The sequence below is a fragment of the Hippocampus zosterae genome, chromosome 11 (assembly GCF_025434085.1).
Source record: "Hippocampus zosterae strain Florida chromosome 11, ASM2543408v3, whole genome shotgun sequence".
Lineage (NCBI taxonomy): Eukaryota > Metazoa > Chordata > Actinopteri > Syngnathiformes > Syngnathidae > Hippocampus > Hippocampus zosterae.
Genome location: NC_067461.1, coordinates 5,301,921 through 5,328,626, shown reverse-complemented (window position 1 = coordinate 5,328,626; position 26,706 = coordinate 5,301,921). Strand labels below are relative to the sequence as shown.

Genomic DNA, 26,706 nt, shown 5'->3' with positions numbered 1-26,706 from the left:
GGGCGCCATTCGAATGCTGCGTGCCATCAGATAATAATGGGTCTGGTGAAGCAGCATGTGGTTCATTGTCTCTTCTTTCCCAAGAACGGCGTATTCATGTCAAATCATTTTCCCCATTGAAATGAATAGAAATGCCGTTAATCACTTCCAGACACCCCCCCCAACAATGTTTTTTTTAATGAACTTTATAAAGAACTTTATAGTATTGTATTTTACCAAAACATATAAAAATTACAATAAAAGGCCGGCCACCTTTTCGAGGTACAGGCATGTACACAGACAGTATAATGCATCTATTATTTTTATGTTTATGTTTACCATTTGTTCTGTTGCCACCAAAAAAAAAAAAAAATCATATTTAACATTTGTCTTTCAATAAGCCCGAATGTGTGGAAGGGGGAAAACTAGAAACATTTTTATGTGGTCTTTATGTTGTTGAATATTGTGGGCTTCTATGTGAAACCAATCTCGAAAAATCCCAAGATCGCTGCTCCGATCCAAAATGGCCGCCTTCCTGTTCCATTCCAGGCATGGGTTCTACAGACTCATGTGTGTTATTTTAGATTTGACGTCCACACAATTTCGTAGCAATCATTACAATGAGTGTCGGCGGAGGGCGCACTAAATTAGATGCATTTTGTACTTAGGAGGTGAATTTCCCGCCACTCCGAAAAGGCGCCTGAGTAAAATAAACCTTCGCACCGCCTGGAGCTTGCACTTTATGAAAAGAAAGAAAAAAAAAGATAATAAACAGCAGCCGCGTTGTAAGTGTAGATGCAAGAGCGCTAACTAATTGATCACCGTAACGACGGCTGTTAAAACTGATTGATGGATATTATTTTGTTATTTCAACTCCAGGAAAGGAAACATTATGGGGAGCCGGTGTCCTAGTAAGTCGCAGGTTTCGTTCACCATTTCCCATTCTCCTCTCTAATTGCCGCTCTCATTGTGCTCACGAATGAGCATTTCCAAGTGCCCCGAGTGTCGTTTTGTGGAACGGCGCAACATAAATGCGCCCCCATTGACCATTTTTATGTCCCTCCCACCAACGGTTTTACTTTCACTTTTCTTCACTGCTGTTTACAATGTTCCGCGGTTTAATATCCTGCTAGTTTTGTGGTGTCGGTTTTTGTTTTTCGTAGAGAACAAGTTTGGGAGGACGCATGGAGGCGAGAAGTGGGCACTGTAAAGAAGGTTTCTCCATCCTGGTCAAAACGTTTGGGCACCTGAGCATTTTTAGATCTTCACAAACGCTTTTCAGGGTCTTGGAATGAAAATGAAAGAAAGTGTGTATGCACCCCTTTCCTATCAAGCGATCTATGTTGTATCTTGAGGCATATTCATACCTAAACTGTTCACTCCACTGGAAACGGACCAGGGTTCATTTCCCACGCTGGTTTTATACATGTGTGAATACACCCAAACGAATAGTGATGCGGATGAAAGGACCATAACGTGACCCATATTTTCATCCAAACTGACTCTGCTCCGGTTCGCTTCTGTTGTGAATACAGACCAATCCCTATCCGCACCAACAAAAAGGAGATATGCTCCTGTTTGGGCTTAAAAAGTCACCATAGCCAGGCATCGTGGGAAAAAAAAAATTGCCCTTGACTGCTGCTAACGCTAATCCGCATCCTCTTGATCCTCAGTCTTCCGTTTAGCCACGCCGCTGCCGGCATGTTTTGGGTCGGGGCACACAGAGCACCTCGTCTCCTTCGGGTTAAGACACGCATTCGCCAACGCTGTTCCAAAATTAGAAACCGAGTGTCACAAAACATTCCTTGAATGAGCTTCTCTTGACACTCGGCATTTTTGCAGCTCTAATGAAAGCAAATACGCAAAGCAGTAACACAGCACGTCTGACTTTCATGTGTTCTTCCGGTTCAGGGTCTGTGCTCGGTATGGCGGCCGAATAATTTCTATCCGATGGGAGCACTGTTCGTCACGTGCGTGGGATGTGTTTTTCAGAACAGCGTTCACTTGCAAAAAGTGTCATGTGAATGTGAACCGAAATGAAAAAATAATGACGTTTGACACCCTAAACAGATGTCTGCGCTCACACTCACACCTAGAGACAATTTAGAGCGTTCAATCAGCCTTTCATGCATGTTTTTGGAATGTGGGAGGAAACCGCAGGACCCGGAGAAAACCCACGCGGGCACGGGGAGAACATGCCGACTCCACACAGGAAGGCCGGAGCCGGAATCGAACCCTGCGTCTCTGGACTGTGTGGCGGACGCCCCAACCAGTTGACCACCGGGCCGTATCAAATATTCATTCATTCATTCATTCATCTTCCGTACCGCTTGATCCTCACTAGGGTCGCGGGGGGTGCTGGAGCCTATCCCAGCTGTCTCCGGGCAGTAGGCGGGGGACACCCTGAATCGGTTGCCAGCCAATCGCAGGGCACACAGAGACGAACAACCATCCACGCTCACACTCACACCTAGGGACAATTTAGAGTGTTCAATCGGCCTGCCATGCATATTTTTGGAATGTGGGAGGAAACCGGAGCACCCGGAGAAAACCCACGCAGGCCCGCGGAGAACATGCAAACTCCACACAGGGAGGCCGGAGCTGGAATCGAACCCGGTACCTCTGCACTGTGAAGCCCACGTGCTAACCACTGGACTACCGGGCCGCCTAACTAAAAATAATTGTACAAAAAAAAAAATAATTCAGACGTTGCGGATTTTAGCTACAGCGTGTTATTTTTGGAATGTAACTGCCAGGGGGTCCGTACCTAGCTTGGCAAGTGATCAACAACAGGTTTTCCTTCTGGTTTTGATTCATAATTCAACGAGCGGCTGCCTACCGTGCCGTCATCACCCCCTGGTTTTTTCTGTTCACTCCCTGTCCCGGGTCGACCATTTCCACGTCTCTGTCCTCCCCTCGCTCAATTCCTTTTGAAGTGCAAAACAAGGAGAAACCCCCCCTCCCACGTGTTAAGATGGTTAGGAAATTCAAGCGCAGTGCACCACAGTTGGAAGCCTCGGCCTGGGCGGCGCTGCAGTGACGGTCGTAGGCGAGTGTTGTCGGCATGAGCCAGACAATAAAAAAAAAAATAACTCAATTAAAAAAAAACTTTCCCCTCCCAAGACATCTCCCGATTCCATCAACGGAGCGATGACGACAGAAGGCTATGACTCATTTCCCAGCATCACGTCCGTGATTGTTCATCCTTCACGGCAGTCTAATTGGTGCCTCGTCGCACAAAGGACTGTCACGCAATTAATGGGCGCCAGCAAGCCTCAATTGAAAATATTGATTGAGTTTAACGCTTTCGGACAAACCTGTATGGCGGCCCTGTAGAAAAGAATGCGTCGTAATTCCGTTGTTGTTGTTGTGTATTCCTTCACCAACATGCTGCCAGTGATGGATGCTGTTCATTACTGAAAGATGGAATGGAGATCAAACAAAATTTCGGTTTACGGACGTAATCTGCAACTCTGGAGTTTAAATTAGCGGAGTCCTAATCCTCTCCTAAATTCTCCTCAAAGCGATCTCTTCATTTATTCACACGACTTTGATCGTTATCCGGTTTTTTTTTCTTTTTAACTTCAAAGTTGTTTTCCTTAATGTCCCTCCAATATTGACGGTTTATTGTACTTTTGGGAGTTGTCGTATGATTTCCTCCGCTTGATGCAAATTCCCCCCACAATGCCTTTGTTGTATTTGCCAAAATGAAATTGTGCCATAATGGAAGAAAAAAAAAAAACAACAACTAAAAACAAAACACTTACCTAAGCCGATTCCTGCGCACATGATTATTATTTCATGTTTTGCTTGACTGCAGCTTTCAACACTGTGGATCCACTTACTGTAATGGAAGAATTTTTTCTCCTTTATGTTACTTTCCGCGTAAAGTGACAGTTTTGTATTTTCATGAAACGCAGCATTTCTTATGTTGTCAAAAAACCCCGTCAACCACGAATAATGCATGCCTCGATGTTTTCAGTCTGGCTCAAAAGACGTCTCAATTGGCCTCTCCGCAATTCCTGCTCATCAGTATGTCGTTTCATCACCGCCGCCGATGTTAATATGCGCATCAGCCCCTCGACTGAGTCACGCGTCCGAACGAAGGGGTTGATAATTGCATCGAGCCCGCAGAGGGTATCATCTTGAGGTGTGGCATCCAGATTCCGTAGCCCTGCAATAATCGTGAGAATGGAGCACGTTGAGAATTGGCAAGGTCGTGAGAAGATTGCTCAAAGTGTCTCTCACGTGAAGTGATTGATTAGAATTAGAATACACTGATAGCTCGACTCACGAAATTAAGTGTCCTGGAAGAAATGTCTTCACTAGAAAATTTTGTAAGTAGAGACGCGTTTTCCATGTAAATGTCCTAATCCGTTCCAACCACCCCGCCCTCCCAAAATTCGGGTATAAATGTTTTCTAAAGCATAAAAAATGCATCAAAATATGGAACAAATACATTTTACAGTTACATTATTGCACAATAAATGAGACTAGTGTCAAAAACAAATTTCCATTGTGAGACAAATAAAGGTTTTTTCTTATCTAGCTTCGTAACACGATTAAATGACGATTCAACACAAATGAATGGAATAAATGATTGATGGGCATTTCTAGATGGTGTGTTTTATTTATGTATTTATTGAGAAGCTTATCCTCATCATTTCACTGAATCCTCTTCTCTTGCGTTGATCCTGTTGAGTGTGGGCGGCCGTGACAAATCGTCGCAATTAGGCTGAGTGTCTGCGTTGCATCTGTTGGTGGCTGATTGTTGCTCCGTATGGGTCTCCAGATGCACAATGACCTTTTTTTTGGGGTTTTGTTTTGTTTTTCTTTGTCTGTGAATGGTCTCGGGCAGGGGTGTCCAAACTTTTTGCCAAGGGGGCCAGATTTTATGTGGTAAAATGTCGGGGGGCCGACCTTGGCTGACATTCTTTACATTGAACAACAATATTGTTCAACAAATTTTAGTAAGCCAGTCTGTTTCACATTTCCATTTTTATTTTAATTTCAACAATCTTAAGAACTTCTTTTGGTTCATTTGAAACAGGTATATCACATGCAACTGCTTATTCACTTGACTTTTTCTTAAACAGAAGTCTCCTGAGTGCAAATTGATTGATTTGAAACATAAAATGTATCACCATGACTTTTCAATAGTCACAAAACGTTTGACTCGAACAACAGGGAAATGAACAAGCAATACACATATCCACAACTGCAAGGATCATTTGAAATATGACATATCAGTCAATATAAACACGGAGTGATGTCTTGTTAACTCGTGAGTGATGCCCTGTAGTGTCTAAATACTATTACTCATTTAGTGAATGCTATTACTCATTTAGCCACTAGAGGGAAGCAGTACTCTATGAAACATCACTCCCCAGTCTACGAGACCTCAGTCAATGCAACACGTGTTCCATTGCGCCCAACCTGCGGGCCAGACGGCACTGATTTTATGACGGGGGCCGAGGGCCGGATGAAATTCGACCGTGGGCCGGATTTGGCCCGCGGGCCGGACTTTGGACATGCCTGGTCTCGGGTATTCACGGACATTTTGGATCCCCATTCCAGACTGGACTCGTTTCGTACCAAGCCCTGAATGAAAGTCCTCTAGTACCGATGGAATGACTTTTGCATCACTTTGTTTATCAAAGAGATGCGATTTTCAATTGATGAATGGCCACAAAAACATGGACGCACACCAAATGGGTTGTTAGCCTTAAATTCTAACTTGCATTGTACGAATAAATCACCCGTGACAGAAAGTCAACGCTAACGATTGAAGTGCTTTCACTCTCGGGACAGACTAAAAGTATTGGCTTCAGTCCTGGCCTCGGATGCAAACCGGCACCGACTGTCAAAACAACTCCAAATGACGAGGACGTTTTTCTCTCGGTGGACTCCGAAACAATGCTAACAACAAATTAATGTGCCTCGCTAAACGGTGCATACTTGTTGCTGTCCCAAAAGGTAAAAGAAGAGATATCCGTCCCGCTTCTGATACCAATTTGTCACAAAGTAGAACCGCAGTCCGTCCATCCATTCATCCATTTTCAACAGCGCTTATCCTGAACAGGATCGCGGGGATTTGCCGGAGCCTATCCTGGCTGGCCTCGGGCGAAAGGCAGAGTACACCCTGAACTGGTCGCCAGTCAGTCACAGGTCGCAGAACCATAGTCTACTGGGTTATATACGCTGTTAGCATGTTAGCCGGATCAGCTAACCCTAATGGCAGTACGTCTCCTTTCTGGAAACAGGCTCAGGTACTGAACATGTGGAGTGTAGAAGACATTTGAACCATCCTGGGGAGTTATCGGTCCTTGGGGTCTTTCCATCAAGGATTGATTACCGTTCCTCGTCTGACACCAATTTGCTCACTTTCTGGAGAATGATCAGGCCTCTTTGCGATGGTCGATGCGTGGTCTCCATCGAGAGGGTTTCCACAGAGCACCAGGTCTACCAAATTTTCTTTGCAATGCTGTAAAAAAAAGATCTGCGGAACTGTCAGTTAGCTTTTTTTTTTTTTTTTTAATGCGCTTCACACAAATCTATCGCTAAACAGACCATTGAGCTATTGAACAAACCTTTTCCAGTGCTTGTCACTCCATCGATCCCCACCGTAAATAGTACCAGGCGGCATTATGACCCGACACCGTATGCACCGTATGACAAATTGCTTCAGTGCTTCCTGGTGCTGTGTTTTCTTTGTTGTTGTTTTTTTAAGGAGAACAATAATCCCAAATATTGACGTATTACATTGTTGGGCTACATGCAGTGATTTTGACTTAACCAGTGCTTCTGTCACTCTGGCTTTCTCACGCACAAAACACACCAGCTGAGAGAAAGCGGGAGAGATGGAGAGAAGGGGGGGGGGAGAGCGTTCCAGCACCGTGCGTGCAAAACGGCCCCCGTGTGTTGCAAATACGTGAGCCACAGATGGAAATGGATCTTTAGCCCAGATCCAAATGTGTCGCTTTCATTCAACCACGTTTGCATGACCTTACAAAGTCACCCCAAACAACTTTGAGCAAACTAACAATACTCATCAAGTGTTTTTTTTTTTATTTTTTAAATGAATCAACTGTTGTTTAGAATACTTTACATTTCCCTGTTTGCACTGTGATGTAATGTGGCAAATTTTTGGTGGGGTTTATCATGAGTTTTACCTATCCCACATGCTTAAGGGACATCAAAACTAATTCACTCCACTCCCAGGTGTCAAACTCGAGGCCCGTGGGCCAGATCTGGCCCGCCACATGTGGCCCGCAAAAGCCAATCAAACATGTTGACTTCTATGATGTTTGCTAAAATTTGTACCAAAATGTCAAATTCACGTATGTAATATGTAAGAGAGTTTTCATGTTACCAAAACCCTCATGACAGTAACTTAAACTATAATTGAATAAACCATTATTCGTGACTTCCTTAGATGGTTTATATGGCTCATAACGGCCCGCCGAGGGAACCGGTAACTATAATGCGGCCCGGGACAAAAATGAGCTCGACACCCCTGAACTGCACCTTTTAAAGAATATTGTAATTGCGCTTGGACATAAAACTAATTACCAGCATCATTGTATAAAGTCTTGTACCTGCTGACATCACGTGTGAGTGTCTGGGTGTGAGCTGTGGCCGACAGCAGCTTCAGAAGCGACAGCGTTGTACTGTTATCGAGGCGTTTAATGCACAGCTGAAAAGTACTGCGTACTCTCCTTTCCCACATGAGAGGGCATTACAGTCAGTGTGGTAGCAAGTATTTGAGCAAGCAGACAGGAGTAGGTGTCCCATGCTTTTATCTCCAGTAGACTTGATTGTTATAATGGTCTTTAATGTATTTCAAAGTATTTTGAAAATCACGATAATCTCCAAAATCATGATTTTGCTGTGTCTTTGCTTTTCAGTGTCTAAATCTGTTGTTTTAAATTTTGTGAAGCACATTGAGTTATTCTGTGTATGAAATGTATGCTACACTATAAAAAACACATTAAAAAAATTGAATCGTGGTTTGAAATGCTTCCTGTTTGTCTTCATCATTCCTGCCTCCAAGTGTGTCTGTAAAAAATGTTTGAAAAAATTTTTTTCTCAACTTTCTAGGTTGCCGGCATTATCCTGAGCCGCAATGTGGTGTCATCTTCCAAACTCCATTCAGGTAATGATGCTTTTCTAAAGATATGTGTGACATATTTCCAGAAGTGTCCTTGATGTGCGGACCTGTGTGGGACATCCCAAAGACATACTGAATCAGACAGGGTCTTTTTTTTTTTTTTTAAGCATAGCTTGGCTATGACTTATTCATGTGACTTGGATGATTCATCCTGACATTTGCTGACGCTCTCGGTCTGGAGCGAATCTCTTAGCATCATAAAACTGCTTGTCCAGGGTCCTCTTGGTAAATATTTGAGAGCGGTGGGGGGGCGCTAGCCACATCATTCTTGTCCGTTCCCTCGATAGTCAGTGACCTGCTTGCCTTTAGAGTTTGACTTTGGATTGGGGTCACTCAGACATGACTGTCGAGCTGGTGACAAGTCACCAATTGCAAAATTGGACAGGATGGGCGTATCATAAATACAGTACAAAGTTCGATATCACCCACTCACCTCAGTAAGTTTCATATCTCTCGATCCAGCCCCACCAACTCTGCTTTAAAAAAAATTATATATATACATACCTGTATATATATTAGTGCATACTGCAGGAGGGGGGGGGGCTTTGAGCAGTGCGCAAGCTGGATTCGTAACGGAAGTGTGGACAGCGTACACCTCATATCTAAAAAAGCACACGCATGCACTCATATTTTAAAGCTGGAATAATATCTGCAAGCAGCGCACACACGCATACAAAAAGTGTGCCAACGGGCTATATCGCTGCAGCAAGACAGCGGCACTGGAGACCCACAACCTCGCCGTTTCCCGTTGGCCATAAATATTCATTCATTCATTCATTCATCTTCCGAGCCGCTTGATCCTCACTAGGGTCGCGGGGGGTGCTGGAGCCTATCTCAGCTGTCTTCGGGCAGTAGGCGGAGGACACCCTGAATCGGTTGCCAGCCAATCGCAGGGCACACAGAAACGAACAACCATTCGCAGTCACACTCACACCTAGGGACAATTTAGAGTGTTCAATCAGCCTGCCATGCATATTTTTGGAATGTGGAAGGAAACCGGAGCACCCGGAGAAAACCCACGCAGGCCCAGGGAGAACATGCAAACTCCACACAGGGAGGCCGGAGCTGGAATCGAACCCGATACCTCTGCACTGTGAAGCCGACGTGCTAACCACTGGGCTACTGGGCCGCCTTGGCCATAAATAAATAAATAAAATTAAAAACACGTCTTGTTGAACAGAAAGCATATTTGAATAAAATGCACAATGGTTCAATCAGATCCAATGTGCGGGTATCTCGCTCTGTGAAAATTAAGTACAAATGAAACACAATAGCAGTTTCAAGATCAGGGCAAAATCCAGTGAGGCGTGCACCTATTTTTTTGTTTGAGCACAAAGAAAATTCCATCATGGTGCTTTCCGAGAACACTTTTAATCAAAGATTGAAAGATCTCACATTTGTTTCTTTTTTTTTCTGTAGCTAACATTCAAATACTGAAACAATGATAATAAATATGACGGCTCTATAACAACCTTTGAGAGAAATAAGGTCCTCCATTGCGAATCAGGAAACTGACATGAAGACTTTTTGCTCTTTCAAGAGTCAATCAGGACTCTTAATGCACACCATCCATGCCATTTGTTTGACATGGTTTTTTTATAGGGTACTTATAATTGAGTGAAATCATAGCCGAGGTTGCTTTGGATTCATTGGCTCTCGTCACCGGAGCCTTTTATTGCTTCCGATGAGTCGCCGTGCTTTGTTTCAAGGCGTAAAGCCTGATGAGCATCACTGACTGCAGCCCATTCATCCCTTGATGAAGTACTTCTCACCTTGCCAGAGGATTTCGATGGGACTATATAAAAGTATGCCGGCTCTGCAGCTTCGCCGGAACACTTTTCTTCAATAACTCTCCTTCAGAGCCTCGTTGCATGTTAATGAAAGGATGTGAGTGCGCGCAACATTCCTTTTGCATTACATGAAGTGAAAAAAAAAAAACCCGATACAATTTACTTCATCTCTAGTATGACATAAAAGTCTGGCCTCATGTGATACAGTATGCCCAGAGCAGAGCCGGATTATAAACATCTGAACGCAAATCTGCTGCGTTCTATTTTTTGGGAAAGGCGTATAATCCCATCTTTTGTTGTCGGAAAATATTTTAAATTGAGGTTGAAGGGAACTGGAGCGGTTTTCCGTGCAGAGTTTGAGAGGCAGGTAGGCTAAAAAAAACGGCTTTAGCGTGTCTCCTAATTGATATAACAAAGCTATGCGCTAATTTATAATGATAGCCCAGGAGACTTGAGTTCTGGGAGTGTGCTAAGAGTCAAACAAAGTTGCCTGACTTTCACACTTGTGGCAGTTAAGAATGTTCAAAAGTTAGACAAGACATTGCCTGTACACTTGAATATGCCTTCGACTAGTTTTGGAAACTTTTTTTTTCTTTTTGTGTTTTCCAGTAGTTACGTTTTTTTTTTTTTTTACACTGTTGTGGCAGGAATTTGGTCTTATTATATCCTACACATTCTTCCATGTTAGAAAAAAAATAAAACAATGTATGTCTGTTTAAAGCCTGCCCTGTCTGGAAAATATGCCACAAAGCCTCGCAACGATAAGCGCTAGCCTCCAGCTAGCTCGCGAGGCTAACCGTGGCTCCTCTTTCCTGGTAAATTAAAAGCGCCGGCGAATTACCATTTCAATTTTTTTATTTAGCCTGAATAATCCAAAATGTTTTGGAAATCGTGGCATCAAGGGAAGATGCATTTTTGGGGTGTAAGCATAACTAGCTAGCTAACCGTCATTGTCGAAATTGGCCAAGTCATTATAACTAGTGTGGGACAAATAACTAAGGAACTCGCAATTGCGTCGGATAACCAAGGCACTCAGTTCTTATTTGACACTTGCCAGAAGCACCATTTTAGCCATGCCTGAAAAAATAAATCAAGAAAACTGAAATGGTGAAAAAGAGAAATGCAGTATCTCCACAATTGAATATTATGCTACATAGTTTTCAGTCTTAACACGTTTGCCGCAGTTGTGTTCTAACATGAATAATGCATCGCATTATCTCTTAATTCACTATACAGGGTATTTTACTAGTAACCCTGGTGACAAATTTTTCTATTCTTAATGAGGATGGGGAAAGTTTCAAGATGAAAGATTCAGTGTTAAATACAGAAGCTGTGCAATGATATACTTTGTCGTACACATGGATGCCAGCAGTGTAAAATATGAAAAGATAAATGATAAACTACACTTAGAGGCACAGTAGTACAAAGTTAATTTAAACCTGTGTGGCAATTGTACAAATCACAAGCATATAAAGGCATATATATATATTTTCCATGGGAAAATTGTTTTAATTATGTAAACATATTATTACAATAACTTTAGTTTTACTCTATTAAACACTGGGAAAGCTCATTAGTTGTTTCATCCTTGAAAGTAAGCTGAGCACACGGCAAATTTGCATTACCGGTACTTCAATTTGAATCACTGTTTTTTTGGGTCGCATTTGTCATATAGTGTTACGATGTAGATATTAGTCACATTTTTATTCTTTTTGTCTAGTCATTGTTTTTTTTTCCAAAGCTGTTCTGTCCTTATCTTTATCTCTGTCTTATCTCCCGATAGCATCTCCCTTTCTGTCCTTTCTCCCCTTATCTGTAATGACAGATGCAAAGCATTTCCATCAAAGAGAGACGAGAAGAGTGGGCATTAAGAATGATAAGAGGGAGGGGGCGGGATCTATTACAAATGCTACACTTGTAAAGCATGTACATTGACACCCACCACTCCCCCACCACCACCACCCTCACCATGCAATTGAATGTGTGAGAAAAGTCAATTGGGGAAGAAAATCCATTCATCTTTTAAATTTGAATGTAACAAGAAAAAACTCGCAAGCATGCATTCTTTATCCTCTGGGAAAAAGCTATCACTGCAGCTTACTGAGTACAATAATTGTGATCATCTTTGAGTATACATATTTGAGCATTATACTGCCCCCTGGTGGCCAAGGTGCACAAACCTTAAATATCAACACAGTGAATATGAAAAATACTAAATATATTAATACTAAAAATATATTTTTTAAACAATCTATCATGTTATTACCGTATGGTTTTGTAAGGTACCGTTCCTGTAGAGTCCATTTCTTTCATTATTTTTTCAGTAGGTCCAAACTACTGGCTGCTTTATATGCCTCAAAATTTAAAATGCAAGGCCGCACAACGTTGTCCAGCAGTTGTTAATAGACTCTCTCGAATTTCTCAGGGTGGCTTTTGGTCACAAAAGGGAAAACTTGCTGTCAGATGTTGTTGCCAGGGAGTGCAGTGAAGAGGGCGGAAAAGGAAAGCAAGACGAGGTAAAAAGGGAACATTTTCATTACGGGCCTCCGTGTGGGCTTCTGCAGCCTGGGGGGACTTCGGAATGACAGATTTGGTGATGAGTGTGTGCACTCACACGCCGGTGATTGCAGACTACATGGCGCATATTATTGGTAAACAGCAGCAAGCATCACTTTACGAATACTGTATTTGTCGACAAGCTCACCCTTTTATTATTATTATTTATTTAAACTCAAAATTACCTGCAGGTATGAATCTGATCTGTCTGTGTCCGGGATAATTGTGCTAAAGATGATTGATGGATGATGTTTTTTTGTTTTGATTGCCGAGATTGACCTGGTGTACCTTTGCGGGATGACCATGAAATTGCAGAGAGCAACCACGCTGCATGCTAAAAGCCTTTTGGCACCCGAGAATAATTTTTCACGCATAAACATCACACGGCAGGAAAATGCAGCAAATGGCACCATTTCTATTGTTCGGTTTAACTCATATAATAGTTAATGATGGATTTCTCCACACTATTTTTCTTTTCCAAATATTATGCATTTTGTTTGTCATGATTGGCTAATTTACAATCATTATGTTTAGATGAATACTCGCTACGCTACGTGGCTAGTCAACCAAACTTCATTTAAAGAAGAACCAATTGAGGAACATTACATACTTTGAATGTTTGATGAAAGCTAGCTTCAGCCATACACGAGTAATATGTCAATTTTTTTTTATGATCGTGAAGAGAGCTGAATGATGGAGCTAGCTTTAGCTACTATCTGGTAAGCATTGAAAAGTTTTTATTTTTTTACCACATTTAACTCCCTCTTTTGATACTTAATGTAAATATAAACAGTCTTAGATCATGTATTCATCTTTCTAGACTATATTTGACCATTTATGAACATTAAACACCGATACATGAAAGGCTTATGCTGCATTCAGGGAATGTGGGAAATCGGAGCTTTCCCACTCTCCCAGTTCCAACTTTTGAGGCAAACTGCTTCCGCTCAATACAATGGCTCAAATGTAAGCTTTTTATTTCAAAATCTTATTACTTTACTCGGTTGTATGTGGCTGGCCACGCTCTAAAAACACTTGGCGTGAACTCAAAGCTTATCTTTGCTCAAACTGGGATTTTTTTTCCCACTCCCGTTCAGCAAATTTGTGGTTTAAGATGATTGATAATCACAAGAACACATTGACAGTCAATCCGCACAAGAGCTGACTGCTTGTCTTGTTGGCTGTCTTGTAAAAAAAAAAAAAAAAAAAAGAAAAAGAAAACGACAAATGTCACCACTTTTATTGCCATTTGGATGGCAGAGAAACATTTGTCGCTACTTTGCAGCCCCCTAATGTCTACTTACTTTATTTACGATGTGTTTTAGTTAACCCTCTTTCTTCTCTGCATTTACTCACTCTGCTCACTTGTTAACGCTCTTTTTGCCCTCTTCCGATCTTTCGCTTTCTTTCCCCTACCCAAAAAACAAAGAACAATGAACGTCTCTTGACACTTATTTGAATCAGAAGCCCCTTTGGAATTTTCATTTGCACAAATGCCAAATTCAATGTGTATCCCCTGTTAAAATCCAGCCTGTGGATAGTACACCACAGAAACTAGAACCTTCAGCACCTATTGCGCTCATACGCTATCGTTAACGTTCGGCCACAAGAGCAAACGGTCAAAAAGCAATTGCAATTTTATTTTTTTTGAAGGACAGTTTCACTATTTGTTCTAATTAATTTGACAATGAGGACTGTAAGCGTAAAACTCAACGGTGGGCGTTTGCATAGTTTCCAGAGAAGGTTTATCAAGGCTGTTAAAAAAATAAATAAAATAAAATTGCCTGAGTGGGTTGCTGCACAGCTGCCCACACAATGCACTGGAAGCCACGGCTCGCACTCATTGTTGTTCACATCTGAACTAATGGAGGAATAATATTAAACTATGTAGAGATGAAAGAACTGCCCTTTAAGTGGATCCAGGGGCGCTGATCCCTCAAGGACATCGTTATGAAGTCCACTTCACGCCATTTCTTTTTTTTTTTTTTTGGTCTAAAACAGGGGTGTCCAAACTTTTTGCCAAGGGGGCCAGATTTTATGTGGTAAGATGTCGGGGGGCCGACCTTGGCTGACATTCTTTACATTGAACAACAATATTGTTCAACAAATTTTAGTAAGCCAGTCTGTTTCACATTTCCATTTTTATTTTAATTTCAACAATCTTAAGAATTTCTTTTGGTTCATTTGAAACGGGTATATCACATGCAACTGCTTATTCACTTGACTTTTTCTTAAACAGAAGTCTCCTGAGTGCAAATTGATTGATTTGAAACATAAAATGTATCACCATGACTTTTCAATAGTCACAAAACCTTTGACTCGAACAACAGGGAAATGAACAAGCAATACACATATCCACAACTGCAAGGACCATTTGAAATATGACATATCAGTCAATATAAACACGGAGTGATGTCTTGTTAACTCGTGAGTGATGCCCTCTAGTCTCTAAATGCTATTACTCATTTAGTGAATGCTATTACTCATTTAGCCACTAGAGGGAAGCAGTACTCTATGAAACATCACTCACCAGTCTACGAGACCTCAGTCAATGCAACACTGTTCCATTGCGCCCAACCTGCGGGCCAGACGGCACTGATTTTATGACAGGGGCTGAGGGCCGGATGAAATTCGACCGCGGGCCGGATTTGGCCCGCGGGCCGGACTTGGGACATGCCTGGTCTAAAAGTACGAGGCATCGCTGGTATGGATTAAGCCGAGCATCGGTACCGCGCGAGATATTTGGACCAAAGGATTGGTTCTTAAATCGATTTTACTCCTCGAAATGTTGTTTTCCATCGCTCTATTTCCTCAAGTCTAGCTGCTACCTTTTGTGTTGTTTTGTCCACGTTAACTGCCACGGCGGATGCAACAATTCCCACTGGCGCTACATAATTAAAAAGGCTCGCCCCCTATTTTTGCATGGCTCTGTCTGTACATAACATACCCTGGTGCACATTCCCACGGGATTGCTGGGAGGCAGCTCGCAGGCACGAGGATGTCGGAGGTTGAATCGCTTGATTCACACCCCTGGTAAATGACACTTCCAACAAAAAATCACTTTGTCCCGAGCAGAAAACATTGTTGGAGTTGAGATGGGGGTTTTTTTTCCCCTCCTCTTCCTTTCTCGTGGGGCTTGTGGCATCGTTGGGACTGTTTCGTTAAGGTCGTGGCGAACAAACTGTAAGATTGCATCTTGAAGGGGCAGAGCATCGAGATATCAAAGGCAGCTGTGGAATTGTGTGCGCTTTGCGCTTATCTGTTGGCAGACCGTGCTGCCACAAACTGGTCTGCGAATGGTTTATTGCGCCATTGACTCTCAGACCTCAAATGGAAGCGAGATTGAACGAGTCTCAGGTGAGAGGAAGGCATCGATTCTTATGTGGGAACCCCCCACCCTCCCACCTCCCACACTTGATCGTAAGAGTTGAGCTGAATTGAGTGCTAAGTAACCTCAGAAAATTTTTATTTATGCTTTATTCTTTAAGATTGACCCCCTTATAAACCAGCGGACCTCAAGGATGGCAAGTCAAAAATCAATTTAAAAGGTTCTCACTCATTAATCACATGCCGGTTTTTAGTTTTGTCTGTGTGTATGTGTCGATGCAGCGAACTCGTCATTCATCAGAGGGCAAAAAATGATGAGGACACATTTAATTTAAATGGTCATTAAATGAATCATTTTTATTCCTTTCTCAATTTTTTGGGTTTTTTACATTATGCATAAATCTCATTGATTCTGCAAGAATCTAATTGTTACATATTTTGATGCAGTTTTATGCTTTAGAAAACATTTATGTCTGAATTTTGGGGTGGCTCGGAACGGATTAGGGTATTTACATGGAAAACGCGTCTCTACTTACAAAATTTTCTAGTTAAGAAATTTCTTGCATTCATTCATTCATTCATCTTCCGATCCGCTTGATCCTCACTAGGGTCGCGGGGGGTGCTGGAGCCTATCCCAGCTGTCTCCGGGCAGTAGGCGGGGGACACCCTGAATTGGTTGCCAGCCAATCGCAGGGCACACAGAGACGAACAACCATCCACGCTCACACTCACACCTAGGGACAATTTAGAGTGTTCAATCAGTCTGCTATGCATATTTTTGGAATGTGGGAGGAAACCGGAGCACCCGGAGAAAACCCACGCAGGCCCGGGGAGAACATGCAAACTCCACACAGGGAGGCCGGAGCTGGAATCGAACCCGGTACCTCTGCACTGTGAAGCCGACCTGCTAACCACTGGACTACCGGGCCGCCGAAATTTCTTGCATAACCAATTAATTTCGTAAGTAGAGGTACCACGGTCTAAATCAAATACTAAATCAAATTTTGTGGCATTCATTTGTCTGTGCGATATCGGCCCATAATCGGGTGTTCTCATTTGCGTCGGTTTCCTGTGTAGTTATGAAGATGAAACTTTCGATAGAAATCCAAAAGTGGCTCGTGGAAGCAAGCAAAACTCATCGAGAAAATTTCACAAAAGCATTTGCAAACCTTTTTTTCCCCCGCAACAACACTTGCCTACCATGAAATAACTTCACTCCGATTTGTTGACTTAAAATGAGTCACTGCAGTAGTTCGTGCAACTAGTTTTCTTAAAAGACTTCATTTTTCCGGCTTCAGGGAACAAACTTTTACAAAGAATACAAATAGTGGACATTCATTAAGAGAGAAAATAGACCAAATCTCTGCATCTCTAACGAGACCTTGATAATGATGTTTTATTTTTTTTTTGGGGGGGGGGCTCCTTGTAATGAGGTGATAAAAAGCATCGGACATAAAAAGGAGAACGCGTGCAAACGACGACCACGTCATGCCGCCTCTGATTTTTCGCTAAAAGCCTTTTTCAGTGGGACGCTCAAACCAGACTTTGAATGTCTTTATGCAGCACATCCTTTAAGCGCATTGCTCTGAGTGTCTTCGCTCCTCCCTGAAATCTTGGCCCTTGTTTTCTCTGCAGCACCGCACACATCTTGGGGGGGGGGGGGGAGAGAATTCTCACTGTTGCTTTAGTGAGCATTTGCTTCGGAAACCTCACCGTGCTAAAAACAAAATTGGCCAAGTGGAGGAGCAATCGGGCGTCACAATGTTCGGATTTTAAAGGGAAGTCTTGCACTAAGCTAAAAATTGTCACATTTTATCAGAATGGAATGCATTCTTTCCAAAGGTAGTCGACAACAGTCTCATTGATAACCCCAAACGATCCATCTTCCTCCGGGGCGACTGCAAAGTCAACGCTCATGAATGTGAAGAGCAACAGGGGGACGCTATAGCTTTGGGGATAAGGTCTTATTTATTTGAACATGGTTAATAATTTTAGTTTGTTTTATGTTTTTAGTGGTTGCAAGATTAATAAAAGATGACAATAAGAATTGCAGGCGGCCCGGTAGTCCTGTGGTTAGCACGTCGGCTTCACAGTGCAGAGGTACCGGGTTCGATTCCAGCTCCGGCCTCCCTGTGTGGAGTTTGCATGTTCTCCCCGGGCCTGCGTGGGTTTTCTCCGGGTGCTCCGGTTTCCTCCCACATTCCAAAAATATGCATGGCAGGCTGATTGAACACTCTAAATTGTCCCTAGGTGTGAGTGTGAGCGTGGATGGTTGTTCGTCTATGTGTGCCCTGCGATTGGCTGGCAACCGATTCAGGGTGTCCCCCGCCTACTGCCCGGAGACAGCTGGGATAGGCTCCAGCACCCCCCGCGACCCTAGTGAGGATCAAGCGGCTCGGAAGATGAATGAATGAATGAATGAATAAGAATTGCATCATAAAAACAACGAAGATTAACGTTGGTTGAAAACAATCGACCCAAATGTGAAATTGTGTGAAATCAATCGGCCAAGATGAAAAATCACACTTTCCACTATGCACAGACCGTTTTCAAATAGTGTTTCAGTCAAAACATTCTCCTTTTTGTTTTATTTTGAAAAGTGTTTTCTTCCAATTTCAGGTTTTTCTATTTTGGTTCATTTCCAATAACTATCAACACTTTGAACTACACTAAGCCGTGCAGTTTATCTGAAGCTAACACTTTTAGCTAATGCTAATAGCTCCATCCAAAGAAACCCCCATTGCAGCTCTGCGGTTATGTAAATTTGCCCCGCTATTGTGTAACGGGAAGTGCCGAACGATATGATGAGATGCATTTTCAGAATGAAAAGATTTATGTGGTTGTTTAATTTCACTCTTAACGGTTACGAATGCACTCCGGTGACATTTGTCAACAAACAAAAGCCAATTTTCCATCATGTCCCCTTTTTGCATGATTTCCTACAAAGACTCTGACATATATTGACAATATATTGCGTGCTTATGAACAGCAGTGAAACTATCGGCATTGAAGCTCATTTTCTTTGTTTGAAAGCCCGCATTGCCCAAAGAATATTTTGATGGCCTTGATAACGCGTCCTTTTCGTTCAATCCATTGAGCTCCTTCGTAACACTTGCATAAACAAAGTTAGCCAAATCCATTTAGCTCATTGAGTGGGCTTTCTTTGGAAATTATGCTCCGGAAAGTTCATGTCGTTTGCTATTCTGTTTTGCTTTTTGCACTTCCAGCGGAGTCTCAAGAGTGCCGAAGTTGTTTTATCGAGTACAGCGGCCGGGCTACCTTTTCCTCTGGATTTATTCAGCACGGCAGCTAATCAGAGGCTGTCCATGGGGATTTTTTTTTTCTGGTTAAGCTGGGCAGGGGGTGGTGCAAAAAATAAGTGATTGTTGCAAAGTCACAGGTAAATCACTGCGAACTGCCTCTAGCTTTATTTTATTTTATTTTTCTCGAGTCTCAGAAAGATCTGACTAATGGAGTGTCTTATTTTAGACTTATATTTAGCTCAACAATCTACAGTGATAAGAGAAAAAGATGATCCACCAATATTTATTTATCTGGGTGGATAGCTACTAAAACGCGTCCTCTGTCAAGCCATGTTTGAAACTGTTCTTGTTTTTATTTTGGTAGCTTTCCGTTACTTCCTGTAATTGTACCACGAGAGTAGCTTTTTGTGGAAAAACAAACGTCGATTTGGCATTTCTGTCATGAGGTGTGTGCTGCTTTACGCTCTATAAAGACTTTTGCGCCAGTTTACCACAATCGCCGTCGCAAGCTAGCCACTAACTGACTGGCTGCCACATGCTAATCTTCACATTTTACAGTTACAGAGGGTTCATTAACAGATTTTGTAGCCCAAACTTCAAGCATAAATTGAAGAATTATTCTGCATACACTGTACACGTTTTCCCCGAATACTTATAGTACGAATGGGATCTATTCAGCGGGGATGCTGAAACAGTTTTTTTTTTAGCCATGGAATCCCTTTTAGGTGAAGCATTTCAAAATCGGAACAGAAATGTAACCTATGTGTACTGCTAAATGTCGTTCGAATAATTTAATTAAAATTGTTTTTCCATTCATTTCAAACATTTGTCGCACAAATGTAGAACAATATAAAATAACTGAACTATGAAAAATGAGGCGGCCCGGTAGTCCAGTGGTTAGCACGTCGGCTTCACAGTGCAGAGGTACCGGGTTCGATTCCAGCTCCGGCCTCCCTATGTGGAGTTTGCATGTTCTCCCCGGGCCTGCGTGGGTTTTCTCCGGGTGCTCCGGCTTCCTCCCACATTCCAAAAATATGCGTGGCAGGCTGATTGAACACTCTAAATTGTCCCTAGGTGTGAGTGTGAGTGCGAATGGTTGTTCGTCTCTGTGTGCCCTGCGATTGGCTGGCAACCGATTCAGGGTGTCCTCTGCCTACTGCCCGGAGACAGCTGGGATAGGCTCCAGCACCCCCCGCGACCCTAGTGAGGATCAAGCGGTTAGGAAGATGAATGAATGAATGAATGAAAAATGAATCCTTAACCATTAAGGAATAATGAATACACTTTCAAGAGTAAACATAATTGAGGCCCAGCAAAAAAACTCATTTTTATAATGACAATAATACTCACACTAATAATAATATTCATATTACTACTAATAATAATAATTCTAATAATAATGATAAATTACATTGCCGCCATTTGGTGGCCGCTTGGTGCCAAGCAACCATGTTGAACTGAAAGGGGGGAACTTCATTTTAGTCTGGCGATATTTTGCTCTCTCTCTCGCTCTCTGTATGTATTTATTTATTTATTTATTAGCCGTTTCTTTAACAGCCATTGGCAATTGCGAGCCTTTTTGGGCCTTATCGTGGACATTTGCTCTTGCGGACCCCCGAGCTATTGCTCGCGTACATCCGTGGGTCCAGGAAACCCCAGTTTGACAGCCAATTATTTACAGCACAAAGTTGCATATCTGGCAGATATGCAGTAGGGGAGGAGGGGCTCCAGCGCTTTAGCCCGGCTCACCTTTACTGACCGATGTAATAAGATTACCTACTTTGTACGTCATGACCACAGAGAGGAAGAGACACAGAGAGATTTTAACCAGGGGCTGCTTGTTGTGCGAGCCTTGTACGGGAAGCCTTTCTCTGAAGACACTGGGATCGCTAGGAGCTGATGAAGGGACCCCCACTTTGCTCCTGTGTCCTTCTAAACAGGCATTTTCACTCTCGGAAGCCAAAGTATGGTAAGGCCCGTCTCCTCTCTAGATTGGTATTGATCGTCTGTAGCGTGCCGTGTAAACAGCCACTGTTGGCTGTCTTTCCCTTGTGTCAGATATGACCCCCCCCCCCCCCCCCCCCCCCCGCTATTTAATAGCATACACTCCCCACAGCTCTGCCCTCACCTTTGCCACCAATCTCTTAAGGGAAACTCTACACGAGTGCATCAACATTGATGGCAGATTACCGAAGGATTATATCCCATTGACGGCACTTCACTCTATATCTGAATGCGAGCAAGGTTTGAATGCATTTCTCTTCGGCGCCATGCGTTTTGTTGGAATGGCAATAAGATGATGACTGTGAACGTCTCTCCGGGTCAATTCGTCCCCGGAGGAGGAGCAGCTGCGTTCCGTTATTAGTTTACTCACTCTTATGTGCTTAATATGCATATCAATAAGAGCTTCGTTTTATCATTTCACCCCGCGCCGCGGGAGGTGGACGAATGCGGGCCTCCTCCAAAACTTAATTACTTCACTTTCTTTGACAGGCTCGCTTGGTAAATTACAAGCAATGTAATAAGATACTCCACTTCTTTAAAAAAAAAAAAAAAAATCCCCTCCAAAAAGGTCGAATGGCGTTTGAGGCTTCACTTGCGACATTCCATAAAATGAACAAATGCCTATAAAGAGTAGGAGGTTGTACTACATTTGTCGTCGAGAGGGAGAGAGGGAGAGAGGGAGAGAGAGGTAGAGAGAGGGAGAGAGAGGGAGAGAGAGGGAGAGAGAGGGAGAGAGAGGGAGAGAGAGCGGGCGAGAGAGAGAGAGAGAGATTTTTATTTTTTTTTTTAAACCTAAAAGCCCAAACGCACACCTGCAGAGAATAGACCACTTTGCTTTATGGTTTACGAATCAAACCATCGTGGAATCTCTCAGGGTGAAAGCAAATTGGTCGTTTAAAAAAAAAAACATTTTCCTATAGGAGTGGTTAGCACGTCTGCCCCACAGTTAGCGAGTTCTGGGTTTGAACCTTCCCGTGTGGAGTTTACACGTGCGTGAATTTCTCACTGCAGCGTGTGGCGGTTTCCTTCCGCAAGCCAACGACAAAATTGTCGGTCGGATCTTCTCATTGGAAGTAGAAATAAAATACCTGCCATAACAAAACCCGAATGAACTGCGTCGTCTAAACCCAGTTTATCGTTGAAGTGATCCCTTTTATGGCTTTTTACCGCATACTGACTGTAATGCCCTGGCATGTGGGAAAGGAGAGCCACAGCCACCGATGCACTTTTGCGTGTATGACAGATAAAACTATATATACGTTTTTTATAAAAAATCTGGCAATATAAAAATACTCACAGGTATATATTCTTTATCCTCTGCCTTAATTTTACAAACTCGGATAAAGATGTGATTTTTTCAGTTACAATTCCTCCACATCAGGTTAGATAAACACATTTTAAATTAAAGCGCTATATAAATCAGCATGTATTGTATTGTATCGTAATTTTATTTATTTATTTATTTTTTACAAAATCATCTTTTCGACATTTTCAAGCTTATATCCTTAAAGCAACTCTCCTCAAACGAACTGAAACTTTAGTACAGGCTTCATTTCAGATTACTCCACATCAGCTCGAAGCTCTTAACGTGTCTTTCATGTCCCTCTCCCTCCTCCCCCGCCCCCCCCCCCCCCCCTTTTTTATTATTGCCATAACCCACACCAAGTATTGCGGCATTCTGCGAGTTTTTCTCCCTGCATGTGTCAGGGAAACATCTTAGCAGGTTTAGGTCTGACACTTCTTGATAACACCATGAAGTGTGGAAACAGGAAATTCAAGACCTTTGGCGATTGCCTGCAATCCTTTGGGGTGATGGGGTTTTTTTTTTGTGTGTTTTTTTAAAGATGACGACACTCACGTTGCTCTCAAACTGCTCCCTTGTTCTCGCTGCAAAGTTTACTTTGGTGTAGCAAGGCCAAGTTTTTTTAAGGTTGTCACACACAAGTACTGGCAAAAAAAACAAATCATGCTTGTATTGTCTTTTTTTAATGAACTATTGACTGATTATAGTGAAATTTCATCGCACAGATTCGGCTCACAAGAGACCGGCGTAACACTAACAGTCGCCTCCTTAGCATCGTCCCCGCGGCCCACTCCCCAGGCATGACTAATCGATTAACGCTCTGTTCAACTTTCAACGTTGCCTTGGTGTAACAGCTGTTAGTGTAACAGTTGGATTGACTGCTCGTGCCTGGCGAGTGAGGCACGAGGATGATGTAACAGAACGGCGACTGTAGTCGTGTCGCCGTCTCGGATGCTACAGTGGCGCTTTCCCCAACACTCCATATGTTAAAATCATGATCATAATGCGATTGTGGGTAATACCGTACGGTAGATGTTTTTATATTTTCCCTTCCGCTATTATGGCGCACCTGCAAAATGGGATGTGGTGGCGCTTGTCATGTTGCGCACCAACACTCCACCTCCAACCCCCCCCCCCCCCCCACCTCCATATGTTAGTCTTCATCCCCACAGTGCTCCCCTGACAGGAGCTCAGTCAGTTTTTTTTTTTTTCGTCCCTACATTCCTTTCACTTTCCCAATGTTTGATCGAAGCGGTACGTAAGGACCAATGGCATCTATAAATGATCACATAATTAATCTTACTTAAACATAATTGAAAGAACTGTTTTAAAGAGGAGGCGGCCCGGTAGTCCAGTGGTTAGCACGTCGGCTTCTCAGTGCAGAGGTACCGTGTTCGATTCCAGCTCCGGCCTCCCTGTGTGGAGTTTGCAGGTTCTCCCCGGGCCTGCGTGGGTTTTCTCCGGGTGCTCCGGTTTCCTCCCACATTCCAAAAATATGCATGGCAGGCTGATTGAACACTCTAAATTGTCCCTAGGTGTGAGTGTGAGCGTGGATGGTTGTTCGTCTATGTGTGCGCTGCGATTGGCTGGCGACCGATTCAGGGTGTCACCCGCCTACTGCCCGGAGACGGCAGGGATGGGCTCCAGCACCCCCCGCGACCCTAGTGAGGATCAAGCGGTACGGAAGATGAATGAATGAATGAATGTTTTAAAAAGTGAAATCATTAAATAAGCCGTGCAGACCATCAACATTCAAACCCGAGTCCAAAGACCATTTCCAACATGTTTACACACGCAAATAAGCTCAGACAAAATAAAGAAAATAATAATAGTGTTGATATTTTAGTGAAGTATAAGACGGGCCAACTGACAGTGGCAAAAAAATTTATGTATGCTTGCACGGTGCCTCTTTATGTAAAAATGATAATTCCCAGACCGCCATCCCATTTTGAAGCTCGCATCCACTTTATGGATTCCTCCTATTTTGGATAATCCTACCACTTATACTAAAAGTTGCTTTTTAAGCTTTCATTTGTGAATATATTAGCATCATTGCACTTGAGAGTCTGCTCTCGGAGCTAGCGCTCTCCATAAGACGCTTGCACTCAACAGGTAGCACATCTATGATATCTTTATGATGCTCTTCCTCTAAATGGACATCTGCCCCTGCGGTTTTGCCGATCAATTCCCAAAGGCTATTTACGTCCATATGTTTCCCACCTAGTTTCTGCGGATGTGTTCCACACAAATCGGCATTTCCTTGCTATTCGATAGCATGGTTCGGGCTAGCTTCTAATTAGCATGCGCTGTGTCCCACAGAAACACTTCACTGCTGATTTTGTGTACAGAGTCCTCATTTCCTATTCGACACATGTCGCTTCAGTTTGTTTGCTTTTTTTTCCAATTATAATGTTTATTTAGTATTATTTTCAAAGCCCAGTCGTATTTCATCTGTTGCGGATGATAGCATGTCGGCTCTGCTATGTGGAAGCTATGGGCTTACGGTCTCAAATTTAGGCTTTCAAAGGAAAAGTTACACCCGAGGTCGAACAAGCGTCAGTATTTCAAATTAGTGTTTACTCGGGTTTCAAAATGAGCTTCTACGGCGACCGAATGCCACACCCTCGGGTTCGATTCGAATGAGCATGCCTTCACGTTCCACAAGAAATACTAGCGATGAAGTCTGGTTTATAAAACAGTGTGCGTGTTTCAACGGCATACTTAAAAACACGATGAAAAATGAACATCCTATTTTCTTGGGATCGTTAACGTCAAGTGGCCGATAGACCAGATGGATTCCAAAGCTCCTCTACCCCCTGTACTTCATGGCGGTTTCCAGATGATCGTTATGAGCTTCCCGGAGAAATATATGAAGCTAGATTGTCGTCTATATCACCACAGCCAAAATGGGAAGCTCAGGGCGTCTTCAATTCAAGTGTGAACGGGGTGAATTAAAGAGGTGCTTTGGTAACCTAAGTGAACCAGAGGGGATACATTATAGATGGAGCAGTAATGGAGTGGCTTGTTTAGACCAAAAGATGGAGAGAGAGAGAGGAACGCGTGGTAAATGGTTGAGAAAGATGAAACTAATCATGTCACTTGCCGGTTACGCTTGTCGGAGAACTCGACGGCGTCCCGTGCGGTTTCAATCATTGACAAGATTGAAATGCAAATGCTCTGCGATCTGCTTTACATAAACCGGAGGCCGGCGGCACGTTTGGTACCTGGGCCTTCAGTGGGGACTTAATAGCACCGCGATCATGTTGTTATTTATAGAAATCGTAAATACAGTCAAAAACATGTAATGGCGTGCAACTGTGCCGTGTACATCACTGGTGTCAAAGTCAAGGCCTCGGGGCAAGATCTGGCCCGCCACATCATTTGTCGTAACGGCTTGACGAGAAACGTAATTGACGTAACTCCGAAGTGGCCCGTGACAAAAATGAGTTTGACACATCTGGTGTCCGTCATCTTTACATTTAGGTTGATCTGATTATTTTGCATGCCGTCAAAAACTGTTTTGCGGTCAACGTGTATCACTATTGTATCAAATCATACAATGTAGACCGAATTTTTTGGACTAGAAGTCACTCATTTTTTTTTTCTTTTTCGGAGATTGGCTGCTCTTGCATCTCAGGTCCAACTTGAATGTTAAAATGCAATTTCAGACTGTGATCCAAAATCCCTGTTCCTGAATCGTGTTGACAGTGGCAGCGAACGAGTTTTGGTTGGACTCAAAATTTCCGTTTTTTTTTTCCGTTCCTCCTAATGGTTTCCCGTAACTAGAATCATATGTCGTATTGCTGTGGGAGAAGCTGCAAGCTAAACTAGCGATACAGCACATTTGATTTTGGGTGCTAGTCCGAGCTGTACTTTATTATTATTTATTTTTTGGTCAAATCAATTTCCCCCCAAAATGCAACTTATATAGTGCAAAAAAAGTACTTTTATTTCAGGTGATGAAACCCATCACTTGGAAATGGTAAAATGACTCTAAATCCTTGACGACTTGTATACGCATGATGATAGAGTGGTATGAAATATGTATAATGAAAAAACCATTTGAGTTACAGGGTGCAAAAATGTACAAAAATGTCAACCAAGGAAGAACGTCACTCTAAAATCATGTGTTTAAAAACAAAAAAAACCACACTTGTCACATAGCCCACTTAGGCTTTCACCCTGCGAGAGTGACAAATGTATGTGAATTTATCTATATGTGTTTAAAAAAAAAAAAAAAGACGACATGGTGCATTGCTTTTAAACATTCAGCAAATATGACCTGATTCATATGTACAACGGACTCCTCCGGGG

General features: G+C 42.8%; 1 protein-coding gene across 4 annotated transcripts in view; it reads left to right on the top strand.

Annotated features, from left to right (window-relative positions):
• The window catches only part of LOC127610106 (protocadherin-15-like), a 211,857-nt gene that overhangs the window by 23,286 nt on the left and 161,865 nt on the right, over positions 1-26,706 (top strand). For 2 of the 4 annotated variants that reach the window (XM_052079848.1, XM_052079846.1), the window contains exon 2: positions 8,080-8,134. The gene's annotated coding sequence lies outside the window, so the exon portion shown is untranslated. Of the gene's footprint in view, positions 1-8,079; positions 8,135-20,706; positions 21,055-26,706 lie in introns of those variants that run through there. The other 2 variants (XM_052079845.1, XM_052079847.1) reach the window with 2 other exon arrangements.